Genomic DNA, 27086 nt, shown 5'->3' with positions numbered 1-27086 from the left:
GACTTAAGCAGAAACATCATGGGTCCCCATGAATGGGAATTGAATCCACAAATATTCAGAATGATAACACAGAAATGGTGAAGCCCGGACATAGATCTGTTTGCATCCCCAAAGAACTGCCAGCTACAGAAATTCTGCACAAGGAGTTACCATCCACAAGCATGGAAAGTGGATGCCCTCTCATTCAGCTGGAAAAACCTACAAGTATACGCTTTCCCACCTCTACCTCTCCTTCTAAAGATACTCATAAAAGCCAGGCAAGAAGAGCCAAAGATGATCCTGATTGCAACAGACTGGCCACGTCAGCACTGGTACCCAATCTTAAAGAACTTAGCACAAGAACCACCCTGGATTTTGCCTCAAATCCCACATCTGCTGACTCAGCACAACAATCAGATACTTCACAGCCAGCTAAAGACCTTAAACCTAGCTGCATGGAAAATTCCTTAGTCAAGCAAGCAGTGTCTCTCAACAAAGCTGTTACTGATGTCATTCTGGAGGCCAGAAGGCCTAGTACCAGGAAAGCCTATTCGGATAAATGGAAGAGATTCTGTGCCTGGAACCAGGCTCACAGCCGTGACCCTCTTGTCCCAAACATTCCTCAGATACTACAATATTTAACTGAGATGCTGGACAAGGGCCTCTCCTTTTCATCCATCAAGATCCATGCCTCTGCCATTTCAGCTCATTACAACACGGATCCACCAATTTTCTCTAACCCTTTGCTAAAACAGCACCTCAGAGGGGCTAAAAACATAAGACAGAATAGAGCACCTATTCCAACTTGGGACCTCAACTTTGTTTTGGAAAAATTAACTTTACCTCCTTTTGAGCCAGCTAACACAGCAGAATTAAAATGTATCTCTTGGAAAACTGCTCTGCTACTGGCAATAACATCAGCACGAAGAGTTTCAGAATTACAGGCACTAATGGCAGTGGAACCTTTCCTCATTTTCCATCGGGACAGGGTGTCTTTAAGAACTAACCCTACGTTTATGCCAAAGGGGTGGTGTCAAGTGTGGCTCTAAACCAAACTTCACTTGCCAACTTTTTATCCAAAACCGCAGAATAAAGGGGAGAAACTACTGCATTCTTTGGACATTCACAGGCAGTTACACTTCTACTTGGACAAAACCAAAGCTTTCAGAAAATCTGAGCAATTATTGGTAGCATATGCTGCAGGAGCACAGGGACAAGCCATTTCAAAACGGACTATTTCAAAATGGATAGGACATTGTATACGTTTCTGCTATACACACCATGGGAAACCAGTACCTAGCATCATGAGATCTCACTCCACCAGGGCAACAGCCACTTCAACTGCCTGCCTCAGAGGAGTACCTACCAAGGATATTTTGGAAGCAGCAACATGGAGTTTTGTGCATACCTTCAAGCATTACCATTTGCCTTTATACTCCAAATCCATTGCTGGCTTCGCCACTGCTGTGCTGCAGGGCCTTATAGAACCAGCCACCCTACCTCAGCTTTGGGATTCCACCCAAGTGTAATGACTGCAGCAGTGTAACACGATGAACCTAGTACAGTTTTGTACCTACCATAAATGTAGATGTTCGAGTGTAAACACTTCTGCAGTCCAGGTTACCCTCCCTCCTTCCTCTCTTACTTGCTGGTACTTACCTATGTCTTCTACCCTTTACTGCCTATGGGGAGTATTTGCTGGTAACTGAAAATAGTTTGCTTTTTTTATGTATACTTTACTAGCAGTTTGAATTGCCTACCTATTTGGGGGGCATCTGACATCTGGGGCAAGAAAAACTGAAGAAAATGGCGTCTGCTGCATCTTGTATAACCCTGTCGCACTGACGTCAGGGAGGAGGCAACAACAAACGACACCGGACCAAGACTTTGGAACTCAGGATGACTGGGGAACCGCCTGACGGCAGGATAACCCAAGTGTAATGACTACAGCAGTGTTTACAGTCTAACATCTACATTTATGGTAGGTACAAAACTGTACTTTCTAGCCCCTGATACCTGCTTCGACAGATTCGCAGGCTTTTGCTGAGACCCATTCGGAGTCCGGTATGCCGCAAGATGCTTCTTCGTCTATGGAACCTGCAGATGTCTCTACCTTGGATGGGTCCAGAGCCACTGTGCAGGCACCAGCTTCTGAGGGTGTATTCCGACTTTCCGATGTTCGTGTTAAACCGACAACTTCGTTTTTGAGTAAAACTACCAAGTTTCTCAGGCCCAGTGTGCGCACTACTCCTAGAAAATAGATGACCAAAGCACATGCTCAAGCTCCCATGCCACATAAATAAATGCTTAGAATGGCTGAAGACCTTATAACTTTTAATTAGGGGAAGCCAGCCTTCCCTCTCTAAAAGACAAAGAATTGATTTTCCTTCTGATTCTACAGACAGAGTCCGATGACTCATTCCTCTGATTACAAAGATATATACCCTTATCCACTGATGAGGATTAAAATGCAGAGGATTCCATTCCCTCTGTCTCCCCTCCAGACAGAGGATTTTTCTTTTGGTGAAACCTTGCATACCTTAAGAGAGCATTTCCTCTGGGAATGCCAGGACTATCCTAAGTCCAAAAAGAGACTCTGAGAATTTTTAGCTATACCACCTGTCCTGGATATTGTAGATGTTTTCATGGAATTCAGTCTTACTCCTGATACTTTACCACCAGCTCCTAGAAAGCCTGACAGGTACTACAGAGTCAAAAAAATACAACCAACTAGCCATCAAAAACTTCACCTCTTGAAAAACATCAAAGAAACATCACCATGAAAAGAACAATGCTCGGAGATGCTTTTAACCTTTTATTTCAAGTTCTGGTACCTCGGCCATTCGCCTTCAGTGGAACAATTTACTTGAAAAAATCACCTCCTTATTATAGCAAACTACAAATCATTACATACCATTAGTCAAATATTTGATAATCACAATTAACTAATTTACTTAAAGTGCAACCACATAGTGTGACTCCATACAGCTCAAAAAGGTAAAAATGTATATACATCAAATACAAACTAAGCACATGATATAATCCTATGCTCTAAATATAAGTTAATAATTCATGTGTACATACAAATACATAAATAATTTTTTAAATTTTATTTCATGAACAATCTACCTGCGGTGGTGGTGCTGCGGTAGCGTTGTCGCCTCACAGTAAGACGCTGTCCAGTTCAATTCTCAGCTAGCATGTCTTCCGCATGGAGACATGCGTGAATGGGCGTACCTTTGTTGAAGGTTGTGCGTCAGGGCTGGTAACTCTGCATGTAAAAATCAACTACCAATCATTAGCGGACTGGAGTTCCGCTGTGGCGACCCCTAACCGGGAAAAGCCAAAAGAAACAACATTTCATGAACAATCTAAACATAATCTTGTAGACTAGTGAACTCATGAAAAAAATGGCCGAGGTACCATAACATGAAAAGGTTAAAAGAGTCTCCGAGCATTGTTCATGGTGATGTTTCTTTGATGTTTTTCGACAGGTACTACAGAGTACCTGACTCTCAATTTCTCTAAGAATCCCACTGTGGCTCCAGAGACCATTTCCCAGGGACCTAAAGGAATTAGGGCTACTACAGCTAAAACCCTACCCCTTCAGACATGGATTCTAGAGCTTTAGACAGATGGGGTAAGTAGGTATATACCTCTGCAACTCTTGCCATCAGGGCTTTCACTTGCCAGTTTCACATGTTGAAGTACCAGTAACATGTGGAACTAATTAAACAAAAAAATGTTATTGCTTTCAGATTGTACAGAAAGTAAAAATTTACAAGTTAATGCATTCTGCAAACCAAGTTAGTAAGCATACTTTGCAGTGTGGTTTTGATGCCTTGGAAGGATCTTGCAGGGCTGCTGTCTCTGGGTCTGTACCGAGAAGGCATGCTTGGCTGAAGGAACATATCTTGCCAGACCATGTCAAAGCAAAATTACGAGATGTTCCATTAAACCAGGAATGTTTGTTTGGCACAACAGCAGTAGTAGTTCTTAAGATGGAGAAAAATGCTAAATCTATGCAAACTGTTAGATTTCTTATAGGTGCAGCCACCTAGATTCAGTAGGCATTGGCCTTATAAAAACTGGTCCTTTCCAGTCCCTCCCAGGCCTTCAGTCCAAACCCAGAGGCAACAGACCACCAAGACTACATTCTCAGGATATGGAGAGGTCTAAACAATGGAGTGCTCCCACCTCAGAAACAGGGAGTGGTAAGCCACCCCCTTATGGAAAAAGTTCACAGTGACTTTTCTGTCATCCTTCCCAGCCATGTCCAAGTACTTGCACCCCTAGGAGGAAAACTTGCCCTGCATGCAAAAAACTGGATTTCCATTAACCAGGACCGATGGGTCCTAAACATTGTATCCCAGGGAATACAGATTCTACTTCCACTCTCTGCCAACCCCAAGCTGGTTGCCAGACCTTCCTCCAAACTAATGGGCAGAAGCTCAAAAGCAAGTACTTTCTCTTCTCAATATCAGGGCTAGTCAACCTGTTCCAGTAGTACAAAGGGGACAGGGTTTCCACTTCAGACTGTTCCTGGTGCCCAGAAGAGAGCTCTTGGCGTACTATCCTGCATCTGTCAATTCTCAACACCTTCCTGGTGGTCCCAAAATTCAGAATGCTTATATTGCAGCAGCTTCTTCCTATGCTAGCCAGTGACACCTGGCTATTCACCCTAGACTTAAGAGGCTTATCTGCACATCCCCATAAGGGAATCTTGCAGGAAATCTGTTTCAGGGCAGGCTCTATGCATTTATCAGTTGCACTTCCCTTTCGCTTATCTACTGCGCCCAGGGTATTCACAACGTGCCTGGCTCCAGCCGTTGCATACTGCAGGCAGAGAAATATTCAGATTTACCCATACTTGGACGATTGCCTTATTCAGGCAGACAGTCAGGAATTGCTACTTCAGCACCTGACATTTGTAAAGCGACTCCTAATTTCTCTGGGAAAAACCATCAACAAAAAGAAATCGCAAATGGTGCCCAGCCAAAAGATAGTGTTCCTGGGAAGCAAGCTTGAACATTACTACCCAGATGGCATTCCTCACTCCCGAACAACAGGTTTATTTGACAAACTACTTCAAACTAATGGCCACCAAAACCCAGTTATCTGCAAGAAAAATACTGCCAGCCCTAGGGTTCATGGCCTCATGCATCCTACTAATTCAGTATGCAAGATTGCATATGAGAAAACTTCAGTGGTACTTAAAAAGTCTCTGTCAACATTCTCAGGACCTGGAAACAGTGATTCCTATCATTCCTTGTCTAAGGGCAGAGTTCCTTTGGTGGGCAGAGGCATGCAACCACAACAAGGGACTTCGAACAAAAAGTAAACGAAAACGAAGTCCAAGCCAAAACAAATTTATTACTAACGGCAAAACTTCATACACGGTTCACCATTTACCTAGGTTTCGTCCTAAAACTCGGACTTCATCAGAATGGTTGAACCAATATCAAGAAACACTTAAATATACAAGCAAACCAATTAAACATTTAATTACATAAAACAATTAAGCCCAATCAATTGTAATTGTCAAAACCCTACAAAAACTTGGCTATAATTGCACATTAACACCAGTGTTGCACTTCTGTCCCTATCACTGAAAAAAAGTAAAAAAAAAAAACCTATATAAAAAATATATAGGTTACATAAAAAAGTTAAAATATGAATCAAAAAATGAAAGAATTAATATGAATGGATAATGAAGTGTATGAGTGAATAAAAAATAAATTTAATATGTAATATGAAAGGTACGTGTGCGTAAACATAAATGTATGTGTATAAAATAAGACCAGACTCCAAAGGAAATATTTCGTATAAATGCTGTAAAGAAGTTAAAAATTGGATTTAAAAATTAATAAATGAAAGATATGTATGTCAGTATGTATATATATTTATTGATTTCCCAGTGTAAATATAAATGTATAAAATTAACATATCAATTTGTCTATCCCATGATGTTTTTCAACCTAAGTAAAGGCTTAATGGAACTATAATCATTGAGCCCAGGAAAATTGTGGGCATTCAACCTGAGCTGCCATTTTAATTCACATACGTCCAAATGTAAATCAGTGATCCTACCCTGTTGATCAATCATCACTTGTAAAATACAAAATTTGAACGTGTGATCAGCATTACCCACGAAGTGTCTTGTTAGGGCATTAGTAGTTTTTATATGTTTAATATCTAATAAGTGTTCCTTAATCCTTTCCCTTAAATGCCTACACATCTTGCCCACGTAAAAGGCAGTACAATTCTGGCATTTGGCAAGGTAAACCACATTTTTAGTGTAGCAATCAAAATGGCCTGAAATGGAAATAAAACAATTGTTAACCACCAACCTACTACCTGTTAACAAAATATGGGAACATGTCAAACATCTTCCACATTTAAAGTTACCAATACTTCTGTTGGTGGAAGGCCCCTTAACCAATAGATTCCTTTCAAAAATATTCTTAAATGCTAAATCCTTTCTATAAACAAACATAGGTCTCTTTCCAAAATGTACTGCAAAATCTTTATTCATCTGAAAAATACTCCCAATTCCTATAAATCATCTTTTTAATAACGGCAGAATCCCCATTATATGTGGAAATAAACATTAAGGATACATTTGTCAAAGATGCTGTTTTTGTATGCACATAACTATAACCACAGTGGTTTTCTGACCTAAGTATAGCTTGAAGCACACCAATTTCTCCCTTATGTTCAATTTCCCTGCGTACATCTAAACATAGTTGTTCCGGGTAACCTCTATTCAAAAACAAAGAAACCATGAAATCCATCTCGTCCAATAAATCGTTATCACTAACCATCCGGGCTGCCCTAACCATCTGGCCCTTAAATATAGCCCTTTTCTGATGGTTAGGATGCCAGCTGTTGTACTGAAGATAGGAGTTGGAAAACGTAGGTTTCCTGTATATGTTGGATTTGATGGTACCATTTACCTTGTCAAGTCAATCTAACATCCAAATATGTAATGGTATTGTCATTAATTTCATGTGTAAATTGCAGAAACCAAAATGTACTATTAATATATTTAATAAAAGCCTCTAGAGTAACCAAATCACCATCCCAAATAATAAAAATGTCGTCCAAAAAAACGTGAGTATAACTTAACAAATTTGAAAAACTCACTATTAAACAAGTACTGTTCTTCCCAATAAGCCATAATGTAGTTGGCATAAATAGGGGTGCAAGCGGCACCCATGGCCACTCCAGTACGTTGTCTAAAATGATGCCCTTCAAAAAATAAAAAAAATTGCATAAAACCACCTCCTTGAGTTTAACAAAAAACATTAATCTGGTCCTGCTCGTACACCCCTGTGGCCAACAACTGTTCTTCCAACCAGAATAACCCAATATCCCAGTGGTATAACTGAAAACAAATTACAAACATCAATAGTTAAAAAAAATGTTCCCATTGACTTCCAAACTTTTCACCCTCTCCAAAAAATGCCAAGAATCCTTGGTAATGTGGGGAAATCTCCTAATACCCAATTTCATATGATGGTCCAAGAACTGGCTAATAAAACACACCTTACTCCTTTTACCATCTACAATAGGTCTAAACTGTATGTTATCCAGTCCTTTATGAATTTTGGGTATGCCAAAAATACCATTGACCACAGGGAATGTATTAATCATGTATTCATAATCAACTTCAGTCAGTTGACTCTGGAACAACATATCCTCTAAAAGAAGATCCACTTTCCTATAAGCAATATTAATTTCATTAATACTGGTTTCAATGTAATTATCTTCCATAAGCATAGACATCATAAGACTTATGTAATCATTGTTGTTCACTATCACCACTCCGTTACCTTTATCAGGCTTCATGATTCGTATGTTCCCTAACCTACCTAAATTATCCATCAAAGCGTACTCATCCTCGGTCATGTTAAGTTGTGCTTTACCTTGCCGCTGTCTGAAATGATCTCTAATGTCAAATTCACACATTCTTTCAAACAGTGCCACAGTCTGATTCAAAGGTGGATTAAAAACACTTGGTTTGGAAATGCCCTTATTACTCGCCAAATAACTAACATTGTTATCCGCACCAAAATAAGCCTTTAAGTTCATTTTCCATGTAAACATTTTTAAATCAATTAGTGTGTCGACTAAATTGCCGTTCCTACACGGAACAAAATTAAATCCTTTAGAAAATAAGTAGACACACTCAATGCCAAATGAAACGCTAGAATAATTGTGCAGTTTAAAATCGTGCAAACTATTTTCCAGCACAATGGGACAGCTCAAAATACCAAATCTTGTCTGGTCAACTAACACATCCATGTCATACCGACTTACTTGATCAATGTTACTACCATACTCAAAACATTCAGTGTTTTGTTTATCACCTTGTTCATAAACTTCCTGCATACAAAGTGACTGATAAGAATCACAAGTATCATTAACCATAGTTAAGGAAGTGTTCAACAAAACACTAGTTGGTCTTGAGTAACCAAGACCACACTTAATAAAATGCGTCTCAGTACTAAAATCAGCGTCTTCAACTAATACGCCAAGGTTTACCGGACTGCACACAAATGCCTTCGCGCACTAAAGTGTATGTGCTCAAATTCAACAATGCGTCTTCACTACAAACACAACCCAACGCTGAAACATTACCTTCATTGTCATCGATACCTCGCCCTGATACATCACATGCATCTAAATTGTTACTAAAAATGTGCTGGCCCTCATCCAAAGCACCAGCGGAAGCCAACATATTCCCCATAGGTTTAGAAACACTAGTGCCATACTCAATGTATAATGGTCACCATTTGGGTTAGAAAAAATGCTATAATCTTGAAAATCATCTAAATTTCTGACATCACCATACAACATACTTTGGTTAAACCCAATAATGTCAGATGTACCTGTATCATTCATAATGTCAGCGTTAGTCATGTGTGAAAAAGATTTTGAACATTCACACTCTTAAATCCATCGAAAACCGCCAAAGGCATCGGACACTGTTCAGAGTCAAAAGTACTGTGAGTAACATTACCAGTGCCATCGTGAACTTCTTTATTGTGAGATAATCTGTCCGAAGTGCCAGATTCAAGTACGTTAACATCATCCCTAATGCTGCTGGACCGTGTTAAAATTCACTACCTTCTCGTTTTCCAGGCTGCTCTCTGAGGATTGATGGCGGATGGACCCGTTTTGGATCGTGCTCCCGCCCAACCTTGCTCTCTTCGTAGGACGGTTCCCGGTTCCTGATCCTCTCCGACCGTCTCACGCCTTCCTCTAAAGGGCTCTCTCCAATAAAATTAAAGCTTTTGGCCCCTCTTTGCCCTTCCGAGGTTACGACACCACTCAATTCCAACCTGTGATTGGTTGACCTGTCCTGGTTACCATAGCTACGGGACTCCCTTTCTGATTGCGGATAAACATTACCGCTCTCATACACTCTAATGTCCCGCTGCAATTTCAACAAGGGACTTCCTTTCACTCAACCCCTCGCCACCCAAACCCTGACAACAGACGCATCAGACTATGCATGGGGGGCTGACATGGAAGGCAAATGCATTCAAGGTAAATGGAGGCCAGGGACAAAGCTGTACAAAATGTTCTGACAGCCTTCAAAAATCTTATCCTTCCAGGACAACTCCTGGTAAAGACAACACCACAGTTATGTGGTACATAAACAAGCAGGGGGGAACTCATTCCCACCCACTCTGCAGGTTAGGCATGGCACTGTGGAATACAGCCTTGAGCAACCAAGTGCACCTGCAAGCTCAGTTCCTGCCAGGCAAACAAAATTCACTTGCAGACGACTTGAGCAGAAATCTACTGGACCCACATGAGTGGAAACTGGAACCCAACTCATTCAAGCTTCTAATACACAGGTGGGGGAACCACTAGGGTTACCTGTTTGCCTCTCCCCATAACCATCAGTTGAGCAAAATTTGCACCAGAACTCCTCACAGCAAAGCGTAGAAAGTGGATGGCCCTATCCTTTACATGAGAAAACCTCTCAATTTATGCCTTTCCCCCTCTGCCCCTCTTTCTTACTACTCAAGATCAAACAGGACAGACCAAGGACAATCCTTATTGCCCCGGACTGGCCACGCCAGCACTGGTACCCACTCCTACGCAGTCTGACAGCAGTGCCACTCTGGCACCTGCATCAGAACCCCTCCCTGCTGTCACAGCAGGAGGGACAGATTTTGCATCCACAGCTGCAAACCCTGACCCTTCCAGCCTGGCTTATCCGCTGAATACACCACCAGCAGCCCTCAGCAAACAGGTGCTGGACGTCATCCTGGAGGCCAGAAGGCCTAGTACTAGGAAATCCTATTCTGAAAAGTGGAAAAGATATTGTTCTTGGAGCCAGTCTCAAGGAAAGGACACAGCCCTGCCCTCCTTACCTGAATTCATAGATTACCTAGCAGAGCTGCTACACAGAGGCCTGTTCTTCTCATCCATTAAGATTCATGCCTCTGCCATCTCAGCTCATTACAATCCTGAGCCACCTCTCTCTTCTCACCCCCTCAAACCGTTCCTGAGGGGAGTGAACGGTTTAAGGCCCCCGAGGAGAGCTCCCACCCCTACTTGGGACCTTAACTTAGTACTAGAGAAGCTTATGCTTCCCATTTTTGAGCCTGCTGCTGCAGCAGAGTTAAATTTCCTCTCTTGGAAAACAGCCTTACTTCTAGCCATCACTTCAGCAAGAAGAGTGCCGGAGTTACAGGCACTTACGGCTGTGGAACCCTTCATTATATTCCATGCTGACAGGGTTTCCCTCAGGACTAACCCGTCATTTATGCCCAAGGTGGTATCCAGTGTGGCTTTAAACCATTTACCAACCTTTTTTTCCTAATCCTCAGAATAAAGGGGACAGGATCCTGCACTCCTTGGACATGCACAGACAGCTCATGTTCTACCTTTACAGGACTAAACCTTTCAGAAAAATCTGACCAGCTGCTAGTCGACTTTGCTACAGGTACGGGGGGCAAGGCCATTTCAAAGAAAATCATTTCCAAATGGATAGCACACTGTATCCATTTCTGCTACAAACACCATGGAAAACCTACCTCACAGGGGATCAGAACTCATTCCACTAAGGCTACCTCAACCTCTACTGCATTTCTCAGGGGAGTCCCTACCAGAGACATCCTGGAAGCTGCAACTTGGAATTTTGTACACACCTTCACCAAGCATTACCACTTGGCTATCTTTTCTAAATCCAGAGCTGGATGTGCCACAGCAGTCTTACATGGCCTGCTAGCCAGCCCTAATACTTCTTGACTGCCTCCACCCTTTCTCAGCTTTGGGAATCAACCCAAGTGTAATGAATGCAACAGTGACATAGTACAGTTGTGTACGCTTACCATAAATGTAGATGTTCAAGTGTATTCACTGATGCAGTCCTGATTACCCTCCCTCCAGCCCTCTGATTTTTTTTGTATACTTTCTACCTATCCTCTTTTTGGCCATGTCTTGTGCAGTGGTATTTACTTTTTACTGGAGGTGTTCCACACCATGTAATTGCTTCCTATTTTGGGGGCTTCTGACATCTGGGGCAAGAAAAACTGATGTAATGGCATCTGCTGCATGTTTTTATACCCCTGACGACCCGACGTCATGGAAGAGGCGACTGCATCCAGCACAGAAATCCCAAGACTCTGGTATTTGGACCGACTGAGGGCTACCTGCAGGCAGATAACCCAAGTGTGATGACTGCAACAGTGAATACACTTGAACATGTACATTTATGGTAATTGTACACAACTGTTCTTTTCCATCTATAGTATTTTAGTGGTGTATGAATGACTTTCTCCACTTCCTCCATACTTTTTAATTTAGGGGCTTCATCCAGGGTAGGACTGTCTTCAGAATGCTTCAGGGGTCGATTTCCTCTGGCCCAATACAAAAAGTTATTACTGCAACAGTGAACTATAAAGAATGCTTTACAGTTGTTAGATTTTTTAAGTGGGTTCACTTTTACAGTACTAATTCAATCCTTCCTGCCCTGTTCTCTTCTGGGGTTGGGTTAGGTATCTCTTCCTTAGTGTACTTCCCCATCCCTGTTAAGTCAGCCTGTCCCTCCTTTCCTGCTGTCTACGTTTCTGAACAGGTCATGTTTCTGGCCACCTTGGAGAGAGAGTGACTTCAGGCAGGAACAAGAAAGACTTAAAAATGGCAATGGCTGATAACCCTTTATAACGCAGCCAAACCAAGGGTGTAGCACATATCAAAACCAAACCACTGAATGAAGAAAAACACACCCTCAAAGGTTGTGTGATGACCCTTCTTTAATAAAACTCAAACTTTAAGCACTTTCGCCTCACACAGGAGACTTAATCAGAATAAAAAATAATTCACTCAAACTCAAAGCACCATGATTGGGTGATCGTGCATCCAATAAGAGTCTTCAAAAATTGTCATGTTAAAACCATATTTATAATTAAAACTGTATTTATAAATATATTGTATTATATAAACAGTTGCTCAAATAACAGTCTTAATTTTGAAAGTCTAGCTTATTTGTTGAAACAATATTTAGTGCATTTAAGTAACAGATAACAGCATTTTGCAATAAGAAACCCTGTAAACTTTCAGCTTTCTCCTTTAATTAACACTGAAATTGGTCAAAAGAATCATTGAGACCTGGGGGAATTTTTGCTGCCAACCTTAACTGCCATTGTAACTGTCTTACATAGGAGGTTCTTCCAATCTCCTCCTCTTGAGTCAGTTTGTGTCCAGAATACCAAATTTGAAACCCAAAAGAAGATTGCAATTCATGGAGTATCTGTATAGGGCATTTGTTTTTAATATAGTTATGTTTATAGATCCTAGTTTTTAATGCCCTTTCTGTTTTACCCACGTAGCATCCACTACATGCGTCACATGGAGCCAGGTAAACCACCTTTTCCGTGAAACAGTTCCCCTTAATGAAATTTATTTTTGTTTGCATCTTATTGTGTAAAATTATCGCTTTTGATAATGTAAGAACATTGGGAACATCTCCCACAGGGTTTTGTTCCCCCACCAGTATGTTAACTTTTCTTTTTTCCAACAACGTTTTAATGTTCCTGCCTATCTTAATAAAAATTGGTTTGTCACCCACCATGTTTTTTACTTCCTTGTTGACTCTGAAAATGTTCCAGTTTACAAAAATTTCCTTTAGTTCTCTGGAGATGGGACTGTGTTGTATAATGCATGCTTTTTCATGGTTTGTAGATTAATTGTTCGTATTGCTGTTGCTACTATTGGAAAGCCCTGTGCTGAAGAGGTTTATATATTTTTTTCTCCATTCCTTAAGTATACCTTCTAGTATGTCTTCTACCATGTGTTTTAGATAACCTCTCTCAAAAAACATGTCCCCTGACTACTTCAGTTTAACTATCACATCACTTGTGGTAAGTGTACACAACTGTGTAGCAGCAGCCAGTAAGACCGAGCTTGCAGAGCTCATTTGTCCATCCCCTTAACATATAGTATAGGGCCTTGGACAGATGTGGGAAGCACATTTATGCTTCAGTGAGCTTTGCTCTGTGGTTGTTGAATTACTTGGCACATTTCGCAAGATGGCAGAGAGATGTGACTAAGAAGCTCTCCAAATATTTTTCCAAGTCTGTTTCTGTGGATGACCAAACTAGAATCTCTTCACAACTGGCCAACCTTCAGACAATGGCCAATGCATCCATGAGGTTGGTATGTCATGATGCAGACGGAACCTCATGGACGGGCAATTCAAGTATAGCCATTAGGAGACATGGCTGGATGTGCCTAAGCCATTTTGCAGAGCCCTTCATCTTTCATCAGTGGTCCATTTTGATGGATCTCCCTTACTTGGCCCAAAGTTGAAAGAAATTCTCTTCAGAAGTGAGCTAAACAGAAAGACCTTGTCTGCCCTGGGGATCCATTTTTCTTGTACTCAGTGACCCTTTTCTTGGAATCAGAGGAGGTAGAAAGGTGTGGTTCAGCAAGTCCCAGAGTCCTTTCCAAGATTCATGAGGAGATCGTTCCCCCAAAAGGCAGATGGTACAACTCTAACAGAAGACACTGCCCACATGGCAGTGGTTGCCTGTAGAACCGGGGTTTCCAGGATTGTTTCTGACAAACCCTACCAGTGCTCCTGAAAGGTTGCCCTCTGGAGACATTTGGGGGGGGGATTTGTCTCTGCACTTAAAAGCCTTGGTATCAATCACAAAAAAAAGTCTGGATGCAGAGAATTATATCTACAGGTTATAGTGTACCATTTTCCAAAATTCCCCCTTCAAAAATGAAAATCCCCAGTGTTCCACCCAATTAGAAGGGGATGGCAGCATTAAAAATAGAAAATCTGGTTAAAATCACTCGTAAGGTCCCACCAGACAATATCCTGAACTTAATATTCTTCTTGGTGCCAAAGAAGACAGGACTTGAGACCTGTACTGGATCTCAGTAAACTAAACCAATGTGTGAAATATTCAAGGTTTCTGGTCGTGGTTCAGTCTATTTTGCTCTTCTGTGTAAGCACGGTTGGATGTGCTCAATAGATCTTCAAGGATGCATACTCTCACATCAAAATGAAGAGACACTTCAGAAGATATGTTCACTTCCAGATGGTAGCCAGTCATTACCAGTTCAGAGCACTGCCCTTTGGCTTCACCATAGCCCCAGGGTGTTCATCAATGCATGGTGGTGGTAGCAGCTCACCTGAGTCTGCTGAGATCCAATCCAGATTATTTCCAAATCTAGACAGCTGGATCTTTACTCCAACCAGACGTCTACTTCTACAGGCAAGGGACTACTTGCTATAGTAGTCTTCACCTAGGCATCGCAGTCAGTTGCAGCAAACTACAGCTCACACCTACACAGAGTCCGGAGTTCATAGATGCTCATCTAGACCAGTCAATCAGGTAGTCTTTCGAGCATAATTCAGACACTGATCACAGCTCAAGAAAGTGATTTCACATCCTTCTCTTCCAACGTGACTAATCTTACAAGCCTTGGGATCCATGGCAGCAGCTGTCACCCTAGTTCCTTTTGGCAGGTTTCACGTGTGAATTCTCCAGTGGACTCTTGGTAATGTGGTCTATTCAGCAGCCTTTATTTGCCCCAGTCAAGGTTGCAGTCTTGCAAAAAATATCTTTGGTGGCTTCACTTGGTCAAAGTTTCTCAAAGATGTTCATTTGTTCTTCCCCTGCCCACAGCCACAGTGATCACAGGCACCTCCTGCTTGGGGAGGGCACTACTTAGGGAGGGTATCCAAAATACGTAGTCTCCAGAAGAGGCAAAGGCGCATGTGTGTCCTGGAAATGAGAGCAGTTCTCCTTGTTGCAGTCCTTTCAAGACGCTGTCCCTTCTAGGAAGATTGCTCTTCAAATGGACAATGTATCGGTAGTGTGGTATATCAACAGTCAGGGAGGAACCAGATCTTACCCGCTATGTCGAAGCAATGAGTGTATTGCAGTGGGTGATCTCTTAAGACTACTTCCTCAAAGCAGTGCATATACTGGGGAAGGCCAGCATGATTGCAGATTAAGCAGCTCCATTCTGATGCCTCATGAGTGTTCTCTAAGTATCAGAGTGGCAGAATTTTCCATCAATGAAGTCAGCCATGCTGCAACCTTTTTACCTCTCCCCTCAACAATAAATGCAGCAAGGTCTTTGCCCTGGACCCTCCTCCAGGGAAGTCACCGAGATATGTTCCTAGTCCTTGATTGGCCTTCCAGTCTCCTCTGTGCTTAGTGAGTAAATAATGACCCCCCCCCTCCCCCAAAAGACCTGAAAATATTAGAGATTTTTTTTTTACATGCTTTTGCAGTCAACATGTTAAGTGATGGAGTGCAGAAGTGCAAGAACGTGCTGGGATTGCCCTTTAATAGATCAGCTTATAAAAAAATAATGTGGCTTTTATTTCTGGGATATGATCTTCTAGACCACATTTTATTCTCCCCGTTTACTTTTACAGCATCTGTTTTGAGGCTCTTGCCACATATCTGAGAATTTAATTTCTGCTGAAATAATGAGTTGCTGGCTGCTATCTACCTGCATTCAACGTATCACAAGTTGAGTCAAGTCTAAACTCCCAGTGTTACAGATGGTACTGAATTTTGTTTCTTTTTATTTGTTTCATTGAATATTGTATGATCTGTCCGGCTGTACATTTGGTTTCCCCGTCCTCCATGTTCTTGTTGTGATATTAATCTTGGTGGCTTTGGAGTTGCCCGTCTCTCCTGTAAATTTGTGTTTGACCACTCCTCCTGGGTCCATCTCATTTGCTCACTCAGCTGAGTTGCAGTGTGATCATATTTTGATTTCATGCACTCCTACCAGTCCCATCTCTTCAGCCTTAATATTGCTACACACTTGTGTGCTAGCTTGTACTGTACTTAAATTGTTTTTAGTGCTCTTTTACTGCTTTTCTGTTATTTTTTTTTTTTAAGCTCGTGTTCTGCCTTTCCTGTAACTAGTCTAGTCCAGCTACAGACTTGCTGTATCCAGGACTGTTAGTAAGCTTGTGAGCCCCCCAAGCCTTTCTGTGTTGGAGGGGAGCCTTCCAGCTTATCAGTGGGAGTAGTAAAGTACTAGGTAGCCTATCTGCCACAAGGGGAATGGTTTCTGGCCCAGAAGTTGTTGTTTATTGGCCGTTTGGGCATTTTTTTTCCGTGTCTCACCTTTCTGGTTTAAAAGCTCGCATTTGCGCTCGTTTCCCACCTTTCCTGTGACTAATGTAATCCAGATATAGATTTGTTGTACACAGGGCTGTGTGTAAGCTTCTGAGGCCCCCAAGCCTTTGTGTTGGAGGGAAGCCTTCTAGCTTATCATTGGGAGTGGTAAGCACTAGGTAGCCTATCCACCACAAGAGGAGTGGTTTCTGGCCCAGAAATCATAGTTTATGGACCGTTTGTGTAGTTTTTTTTTTCCATCTCTTTCAACTTCTTGTTTTAAAAGCCAGTGTTTGCTCTTGTTTCCCGCCTTTCCTGTAACTAGTCTATTCCAGATACAGATTTGCTGTATCCAGGACTGTTTGTAAGCTTCTGAGTAGTGCCAAAGTCTGCTCTTCAATTTTTCCCTTGGATCTGCTAGTTGCCTCCTCTCCTGCACTTGTACTAGCTTATTAGTGTAGCACTTTACCAGACTACTTGTAGCCATTATTGTAGCACACAAGTGCTCCCAGCACTAAATGTTCTAAAAGGATCAGTTCCAGTACTTAGTGCCCACCCCTCCAGGCATGTCTAAAGGTCAGTTTCCCATGCCTTCTCCTATTAACCTGGTGAACTTGGGCATCCTAAGGCAATGTAGCAATTGCCTCATGTACACTGACAACCCTCTCCTTTTAACTCCCAGCACTCAGACTTTTGAGAGATGCACTTTATAGTCATATTGGAAGCCATCACTCTCCAGCCAAGATCGGGATAGCTGGTCAAGAGGAAAAGGTCAGCACTTGCATCACATCACATGGAACACACAGCCCTCCGCAATGCACACCAGCACTTCCTTCACATAAAAACACAAACAATACACCCACCTTCATGGAGGCACTCAACAAAAATCTACCAAAACAGCAGAGACCTCACTTGACCACCACAACCCTAATCATGAGAGACCCAACTCTCCTAAACAGTGTGCCACTCAACCAAAGCCTTTAAGGCAAAACATGCGCAACACACTAGTCATAGGTGACTCGATAGTGAGGCACACTGATGTCCCACTCACTAGGCTGAATAAGGAGAAAGTAAGTCAGCTTGCCTGTCGGATGCCAGGATCCGCCACAACGCATGCACTCAGGTCCCTCAACAACAGGTACAAATATGACTGTCATTGTACATGTGGGTGTGAATGACCCGAGGAGCTCTCTAATTATGTAGCCCAGCCAGGTATGACCCTATCCCTGAGCAGCATCCTACCACCACCCAGAATGATACCACAGTATAAGCAGAAAATTGATTTCAACAATTGGCTAAGTTTCTGGTGTCATTCTAAGGGGATCCAGTATCTGTCTGCCTGGGATGACATGATTGACAGACCTCGATGCTTTGCCAAATATGGCCTGCATCTGTCACCCCTAGGCTTCTGAATACTGGTCAAGGCTCTTGCCGCACCTTACACTGCCTTTTTTAGGCAGTGTTCCAAAGATCAAATTACCACCATAATAACTACAAACAAATGCAGTCGGAGGGTCATGCTGCTGAACCCTAGAATTCTAAATCTCAAAATGCACTTGCTCGAAGCACTCCCTTAAAATGTCGAACATCGACATTTGTGCTGTAACAGAGACCTGGTTCAAAGCAGCAGAAACCACCCCTGCACTAACAGGCTGTAACTCATTCCACACCTTTCAGACCCAGAACGTGGACCGTAGCTCCAAAGACGGTGGTGTTTCCATATCCATAAAGGATGTGCGCACTTCCAGACTGGTAGCCCAACATGTAACGCATCAGAGATACTTGGGTACAGCTAACATTGGGTAAGACAGCAATTCAGGTTGTAACCTGCTATAGGTTCCCAACCATGTCCCAAGACTCACTCCATGTTACTAAGCACCCTGGAGAATATTAGGGTCCAACCTAATACACTCGTACTGGGCGACTTTAACTACCCTTCCCTTAACTGGAAAAACTACTCATGTAACAATACACTTGCCAGTTTCTTGGAATTTATTGATTACAGTGCCCTGGACCAGCTCATTCATACCCCCACTAGAGGTAGCAGCATCCCAGATCTGGTCATTACTTACCAGGACAACCGTTGCTCTACACCAATAGTCAACTACTCCTTGGTTAGATCTGATGACAAACTAATCACCTTGGAAATCCACCCCACCCCCCCAAAAAAAAGGTAACCACCATGAAAAACTTCTCTAAAGCTAACTCTGGTCTCCTAAAAACAGGGGTGGCTAACTTCATGGCACCCATGCAAATGGATAATAGTTGCATGACCGCTGAATCCTATACCAGTGCACTGTACAAAAATGCATGGTTCTCGCCATACCCAAGAGAACCAAGACGCTCTCCTCCAAAAAAAAAAAAAAAGCCAATCTGGTGGTCCCCTGCCATAAACAAACTCTACAATAGAAGGAGGAAATTGATGCGAAGTAAGGTGAAGTCCCGAGTCTGGAAAAACTCCCTAATCAGCCTCAAAATGTTGAGATGCGTTATCACATCCTCTAAAGCTAGCTGTGAAAATAGAATTGCAGCAGATAGTAGACAACCACAAGGCCTTCTCTAGTTATGTAAAGAATCTCCACGGCAATACCCAGATTTGCCGTAAGCTACTGCACAATGGTACCTCCTATGCCAAGCCAACAGATTTTGTCAATATAGTGGAAGACAGATTCAGTGCCAACTTTACCGCCCCCCCCCCACCCCAAAAGGACCAATCACAATACCAGTAGATTGTCTGGCACCCAGTATTACTGCTGCACAGGTTAAAACAGCACTGTCCAAGGCTAAGAATACAGCTTCTGTGGGACCTGACAGTATCCCCGGCTGTGTTCTACATGAACTACAGAGTGATCTGGCACCTCACCTGCGTGCCTTGTTCAACCACAGCCTCTCCTCAGGCCTTGTCCCTACCAAGTGGCGCACTGCTGCAGTCATCCCTCTCTGCAAAGAAGGACCGACTACAGACCCTGGGAACTATCGCCCCATTTGCCTGACGAGTCTGATATGCACAGCTATGGAACGCATCGTCATGGACCTAATAAACAAGGATATAGGGAATCTCCAAACTCTGGATCCCATACAGTTTGGTTTTGTGAAGGGTAGATCATGCCTGCTCGACTTGGTCGACTTCTTTGAGTCACCAGAGCTGTGGATGAGGACAAGGTGGTTCATACAGCCTACCTTGATCTGGCCAAGGCCTTTGATACCATTCCCCACTCGAGTCATAGAAAAACTCACTAAGCTAGGCATCAACCCCCTCACTAGGTGGGTTGCAAACTGGCTCACAGAACCCACAGTGTGAAAGTAGCTGACTCCAAGTAAACCCCTGCAACAACTGGAGAGGCTGCAAAAGTACCTCACAAAGAGGATCCTAGGCCTTAAACATTTGTCCAAAACAAAAACAAAAAACTTCCAAATACTCTGTCTCATATCGCCAACTTTGAGGCAATCTCTGCTTGACTTGAAAAGCCATGTCTGACCCGGATCTGTTAGAAATGCTATGTCTAAAGAAATCCCAATCCATCTGTACCACATGCTTCAGAGACCTCAACCTCATTACCACAATCAACAAAACATGCTGGAGGGACAGGTTCTCATAACCCGAAGACTGCCCATGCTATGGAATAGACTTCCCATACATGTCAAGCAGAGCACCTCACTTGCCCTCTTCAAGAGAAATCTTGAGTGGATGGGAAATTGAAAATTCACCCCAGGGATCACTCCAGTGGCTTTACTCAGAGGCACTGGAAACTAAGGTCGGGTGGCACAATGCCAGAGTAATCGTATGAGCTAGGCTTGTAAAGGCTCCAGGGCCATTAGCCTAGTCTATGAATCTATGAACCAAATTAGAGCTAAAATGGACAAGCCAGTTTGCTTGAGTCATCTTTTTTTTTTTAGGTCATAACTGGGTGTTGGGAAAGGCCATAGTGTGGTAATGGGATCACTGACGTGGTTATTGGAAGTTGCAACGTTTTATCAACTTTGAAAAATTTGCCAGTTTATAAGAAGGTGATCCCATTGGTGTGGTGAGACCTGATGTAGAAGAGATTGAGTATGTCTGAAATCACCATGTAAAACATTTTTGTTATGACGTCATTAAATATTACAAGCTTGGTGTACTTAAATTTAATTGGGAAAATTCATTTTGTGTTTGTAATTTTATGTAGAGATGAAATAAAGTGGTATAATGTGATTTATGATTATTACTGTCTGTTGTATCTACTCTGCCCCTCCCAATACAGCATTTGGTGAAGCTCGTGGTCAGAAAATGGATGGTAAAATCTACCTCGGTGATCTGAAAAATATGCCACAGAGAAGGTAAGAAAAGCAGTTTGGGTGTGTTCAGCTGTATTCAGTGTTTAATATGTTTTTAACAAGTTAAAGGTTTAGAAGCAGAGGCTTGATTTAAAGCCGGTGAGAAGTCCAGAACCTCACAGCATAGAGAATGTGTAAATAAGGGATCACTGATGTAGATTTTAAAATAGAATTTAAACAGTCTCCTTGCCAAGCTTTCCTTAAGGTGCAACCTCCTGTGCCATAAACTTAAACAGAGGCTTGGCTTTTTTTTTTCTTTTAAAGCTGAAGTAAATTTGGGAAAGGGATGCTTCAGGTGCTTGAAAAAAATAGTGATTCATACATTTTTTAATATTTGGCTTTAGTGATATTAGAATCTACAAATTTGCCAGAGATTTTTCATTGCGTCACTGCTGCAGTCACAACTTTAATCGCTGCCATAGGCAGAGTTCATTGTCTGGACATAATTTCAGAGCTCAACTCCTCTGTCCTTTGTTGATCTTGTCGCCTCTTCTCTAGGCATATCAGTGTCCTACTAGAAAGGTGAACATATGGTTGACCATCTTTGCAGCTTTCTTAGTGTTACTGGCATCATACAATTAGTCTGTTGGGCCAGACCACTAGTGAACACCAGAAGTACACTCTTGAAAGGAATTTATGTATGTAGTAAGTTGAGTCTTCACATCTGAGGTGTAGGAGGTAAAGCCTAGGAAATCCTGGCTTAAGACCGTTTATAGAACTTGGTGTTGCCCAAATAGAAGTGTGCTTGTAGAAGATGGATCTGATGTCAAATTTCAATCTTCAACCTGTGTGTTCATTTCCAATCTTCAGCCAGCTCGGCCGCTGCAATAGCTCGTGGGAACCAAAAACTCTGGAGCTCATCCCTTATCCACAATGCACCTATCCTAACCACACCCGATATCGTTTGCTGCTTTGCGCGTTAGACATGGTACCATATTCTGTCTCGAGCCAGATAAGTGATTTCATTTTCTTTCTATCATAACCCTTATTTTTTTCCTTATTCTCTTAAACCTTACCCCCTGTCATACGAAAGTACTCTGATACTATTAATATTTTCCCTTCTAAACCTCTATAGATGTTCTTCGTGTTTCACTGTTGCAGTAATTACATTTGGGTAATCTGCTGGCAGGTTGCCCTCAGATGGCCTGATTAACAAAGTTCCTCGCTGTCGGTTTTGTGCCTTGTTCAACGCCCGAACTATTAGTCATTGGGCTGTCTTTGTCACTAAATTCTTTCGCTATCATTCTCCATATTCCGAAATGACTTCGTTAAGCCATCCGACTACTGATCTTCTGAAAAAACTTAAGGATAAAGACAGAGACCGCATAGGTCCAAAACTGCCGACGCTTCCGTTAAGCTAGTCGCCAGTACTCTGTGAGGTGCTTTCTCAGCCCCGATACCAGCTTCTACAGATTCGCAGGCCTCTACTGAGACCCATTCGGGGTCTGGTATGCTGCAAAATGCTTCTTCGTCTATGGAACCTGTGGATGTCTCTACCATGGATAGGTCCGGAGCCGCTGTGCAGGCATTGGCTTCTGAGGGTGTATTCAGGCCTTCCGATGTTCTTATTAAACAGACTACTTCGTTTTTGACTAAAACTACCGAATTTCTCAGGCCCAGAGTTCGCACTACGTCTGGGAAACAGACCAAAGCGCATGCTCCAGTTCCCTTGCCACAGAAATAAATGCTTAGAATGGCTGAAGATCTTACTAGGGGAAGCCAGCCTTCCCCCTCTAAAAGCCAAATTGATTTTCCTTCTGATTCTACAGACCATGAGTCCGATGACTCTGACTCCTCTGATTACCAGGACATACCCTTATCCATCTATGAGGATTCAGATGCAGAGGATTTCATTCCCTCTGTGTCCCCTCTAGAGGACTTTTCTTTTGGTGAAATCTTGCATACCCTAAGAGAGCATTTCCGCTGGGAATGTCAGGACTACCCTCAGTCAAAAAAGAGAGACTGGGAATTTTTAGACTTGCATCAGCACAGGCCTCTAGCTATACCCCCCTGTCCTGGATATTGTAGATGTCTTCATGGAATCCGTTCTTACCCCTGATACTCTACCTCCAGCTCCTAGAAAGCCGGGCAGGTACTACAGAGTACCTGACTCTAACAAATTTCTCTGTAAAAATCCTACTGCAGATCCATAGACCATTTCCCAGGGACCTAAAGGTATTAAGGCTACTTACAGCCAAAAACCCTACTCCTTCGGACAAGGATTCTAGGGCTTTAGACAGATGGGGTAAGAAGTATATACCTCTGCAACTCTTGCCATCAGGGCTTTAAATTGCCAGTTTCACACGTTGAAGTACCAGCAGCATATTATGGAACTAATTAAACAAAAAATGTTGATTCATGATTGTGCAGAAAATAAAGATTTACAAGAGTTAATGCATTCTGCAAACCAAGTTGGTAAACCTACTTTGCAGTGTTGTTTTGATGCCTTAGTAGCATCTTGCAGGGCTGCTGTCACTGGGTCTGTTCTGAGCAGGCATGCTTGGCTGAAGGAACAGATCTTGCCAGACCATGTCAAAGCAAAATTACTAGATGCTCCATTAAATTAAGAATGTTTGGAACAAAAGCAGTAGTTATAAAAAAAAAAAAAAAAGATGGAAAAAGCTAAATCTATGCAAACTGTTAGATTTCTTACAGGTACAGCCACCTAGATTCAGTAGGCATTGGCCTTTGAAAAACGTTTTCTTTCCAGTCCCTCCCAGGCCTTCTCAGTCCAAACAGGGGGGCAACAGACCACAAAGACTACAGTCTAAGGGTATGCACAGATCTAAACAACAGAGTGCTCCCACCTCAGAAACAGGGAGTGGTAAGCCACCCTCTTTTGGAAAAAGTTCACAATGACTCCTGCATCCGTCCCAGCCATGCCCAAGTACTTGCACCCCTAAGAGGAAAACTCTCCCTGCATGCAAAAAACTGGGGATATATTACTCAGGACCGTAGGGTCTTAAACATTGTAGGGGATACAGATTCTACTTCTATTCACTGCCAACCCCAAGTGGAATTCCAGACCTGCCCCCAAACCAGTGGGCAGAGGCCCAAAAGCAAGTACTTTCTCTTCTCAGTGTCAGGGCTATTCAACCTGTTCCAGCAGAGCAAAGGGGATAGGGTTTCTACTCCAGACTGTTTCTGGTGCCCAGAAAAAACTCTTGGCACCCTATCCAGGATCTGTCAATTGTCAACACCTTCCTGGTGGTACCAAAGTTCAGAATGCTTACACTCTAACAGCTGTTGCCTGTGCTGACGAAGGACTCCTGGCTGGTCACCCTAGACTTAAAAGAAGCTTATCTGCACATCCCCATAGGGGAATCTTGCAGGAAATATCTGTTTCAGGGCAGGCTCTATGCACGGTCAATTCTCTGCACTCCCCTTTGGCTTATCTACTGCATCCAGGGTATTCACAAAGTGCCTGGCTCCAGCCATTGCATACTGCAGGCAAAGACACATTCAAATTACCCACACTTGGACGATTACCTGATTCAGGCGGATAGTCAGGAATTGCTAGTTCAGCACCTGACTTTGTAAAGAGACTCAACTTCTCTGGGGTATATGGGTTGGGAGGGTGTCCTAATGGTTAAGGTGTTTGCCTTGCAAACACAAGGTGCAGGGTTTGAGCCTCACAAGGGATAATTGGCTAGGCTTAAAATAGCTCGCAAGGGCAGTTAGCCTAGTACTAACCTATGAACCATCAACGAAAAGAAATCACATGTGGTACCCAGCCAAGAAATTGTATTCCTGGGAGCAAGCTTGAACACAACTTCCCAGATGGCATTTCTCACTCCAGAAAAGCAGGTTTATTTGACAAATTACTTCAAACTAATGGCCACCCAAACCCTGGTAGCTGCAAGAAAAATACTGCCAGCCCTAGGTTTCATGACCTCATGCATTCTCCTAATTCCATGTGCAAGACTGCATATGAGGAAACTTCAGTGGTACTTAAGTCTCTGGTGTCAACATTTTCAGGACCTGGAAACAGTGAATGTTAAGTTGTCTATCTCGCCTTCATTCTTGCTGGATGGGTTCGGAGCCGACCTCGGCTCCGACTCGGCCACTCTAAAAGCTCGAGAGTTGGTTCCACCGGCTCGAGGCTCCCCTTATATCCCACAATGCTAGGCGAGAGTTACCTCAGATCTCGTTTGCCGCTACAGCTATCGAGGTGTTGGTTTTCTACCGGTTCTTGGTAAGTGACTTTTCTTGTGAAGTTAGTCTATTAAAACCCCTTTAATTTTAATATTTTTACTTATTTCCCTTAGTTTAGAGGAATTCTTATCCCTTCTTAAAAATTCCTGTTTTTCCCTCAAGAACTTTAAGTTCTTTCCTTGGGCCTACAGGCCTTTTTTCTTTCCCTAGTGGAGTGTGTGTGTTATTTCTCTTATTTTAAAAAACCTAGTTAGTGGTTTATTATAATTTAAACTAGACAGGGTGTAATTAGTGTGTTTGTGACTGTGTGTGTGATTACACCTTTTGAGATGTCTAAAGAAGCAAAGGTCTCGGTTCAAGAAGTGTGATGTGTGCTGTCAGAAAATGTCTCTGACAGACGCTCACACTTCTTGTGTCTACTGTCTGGGACCTTTGCACCTGCAGGACTCCTGTGCTGTGTGCCATGGCTTCAGCCCCAGGGTCCTGCAGGAAAGAAAAAATAAGTTAATTTTAAGGCTTACTCAAGCCAGAGGATTCCCTTTCTGTATCTACAGGGAAACCCTCTAAGGCATCTAGGTCTTCGGCTCCGACAACTGAGCAGAGACCTAAGGTTTCTAAACCTCTGTCTACATCGGCTCCGGCTGGAGCCGATGAGTCTCAGTCCACAGTTTCTGTGGTTCCCTCGGCTCCGGCTGGAGCCGAGGTATTAGAAATTCCCGTGTCGGCTCCGACCAGACCTTCGGAGCCGACAACTAGGAAGAGGTCCAGGTCACCATCCCTTGGCTCCGTTCATTCGGCTCCAGGATCTCCCCTGCTGTCTGAACGGAGCCAAAGATCTCACTCCTCTAGGTCATCGAGGCTGTCGGATCATGACCTTCAGAGGGTAGTGAGTCGACTTAAGTCCGAGGCACTGGCCCAGATGCTTCAGAGCCCGACTCATCAGTCGATGCCTGCCCCGGTCCATCAATATATTCCTCCTTCGACTCTCTTGAGCTCGGAGCCGGGTCGCGTCGGAACCGAGACTGTGATAGCGTCGGAGCCGATACAATTGTCTTCGGCTCCGTCGTCGGCTCCGATTTCTTCCTTGGAAGAATCTCGGCGCCGGACTTCCCTCATCTGCTCCGAGGGGGTGAGTGGCATCGGACCCTTGTCCGACCCCCCTCTCCCTCTCGGTGCTTGGCTGGTGAGTTCGGCTCCGACATCGGCCTCAGAGCCATCACTGTCGGTGCCGAGGGAGGTTCTTAGCTTCTCGGAGCGGGGACCTCTGGCTTTGCCTGACAGGGGTGCATTCGAGGTCATGCGGAGTGTGTTAGAGCCTGGCTCTACTCCACAGTCGGCTCCGTCCGCCCCTCCCTCTACGGTGCCTCAGGTCAAGTCGACTCACTCCCTCATCCCGGACCGCAGAGAGCCAGCTCCTCAGGAACCCCCTGTGGGGATTTCATCCTCTTCCGAGGCCTCTCCTGATTTGGCAGAAGAGCCCCCTCGGAAGAGGAAGTGTAAGAGGAAACAAATTGACTCACCTGAGTCCATCACGTCTGACACAGATTTAGATGATTCTGAGGGTTCCCCCCGTTCCCCTTCTGAAGATGTCTCATTTGCAGACATTCTAGAGATCCTGAAGCAGGGGAAATTGGCCAGCCCTCAACCCTTCGGAGGATGAATCTGTGTATCTTGAGGCGTTTGGCTCTCGCCCTTCCACCTCCTGGGTGCCCCCCCCTTTGACCCCCTCATGCAGGTGGTTGCTAAGAAGGCATGGACGGCTCCTGATTCAGTGGACCCCACTCCCAGGAGACCCTCCAAGTTCATAACGGCACCAGCAGACAAACAGTTCTTGACAAAAGGAGTCTCTGTGGATGCTATGGTGGTAGCTGCTGCCACTAAGAAGGAGCTAGCTGATCCTTCAGTACCTGTCCATCCACCTAACAAGGAATCTAGGTCCATGGACAGGTATGGGAAGCGGATGTTCTCGTCAGCGACATTTACCATGCGTTCGCTGAACTACCTATGCCATTTTAC

General features: G+C 43.4%; 1 long non-coding RNA gene across 1 annotated transcript in view; it reads left to right on the top strand.

Annotated features, from left to right (window-relative positions):
- LOC122789335 overlaps positions 1 to 20897 on the top strand; it is a 296062-nt gene extending 275165 nt beyond the window's left edge. The window contains exon 3 of the long non-coding RNA XR_006362806.1: positions 20843 to 20897. This is a non-coding gene — a long non-coding RNA (uncharacterized LOC122789335). The remainder of the gene's footprint in view (positions 1 to 20842) is intronic.
- Positions 20898 to 27086: the final 6189 nt, after the last annotated feature.

Source organism: Protopterus annectens, chromosome 14.part0, assembly GCF_019279795.1.
Source record: "Protopterus annectens isolate FY-2018-M chromosome 14.part0, PAN1.0, whole genome shotgun sequence".
In the NCBI taxonomy this organism is placed as follows: domain Eukaryota; kingdom Metazoa; phylum Chordata; order Ceratodontiformes; family Protopteridae; genus Protopterus; species Protopterus annectens.
The sequence above is the reverse complement of the archived record's forward strand: the minus strand, read 5'-3'. Positions and strand labels throughout refer to the sequence as shown.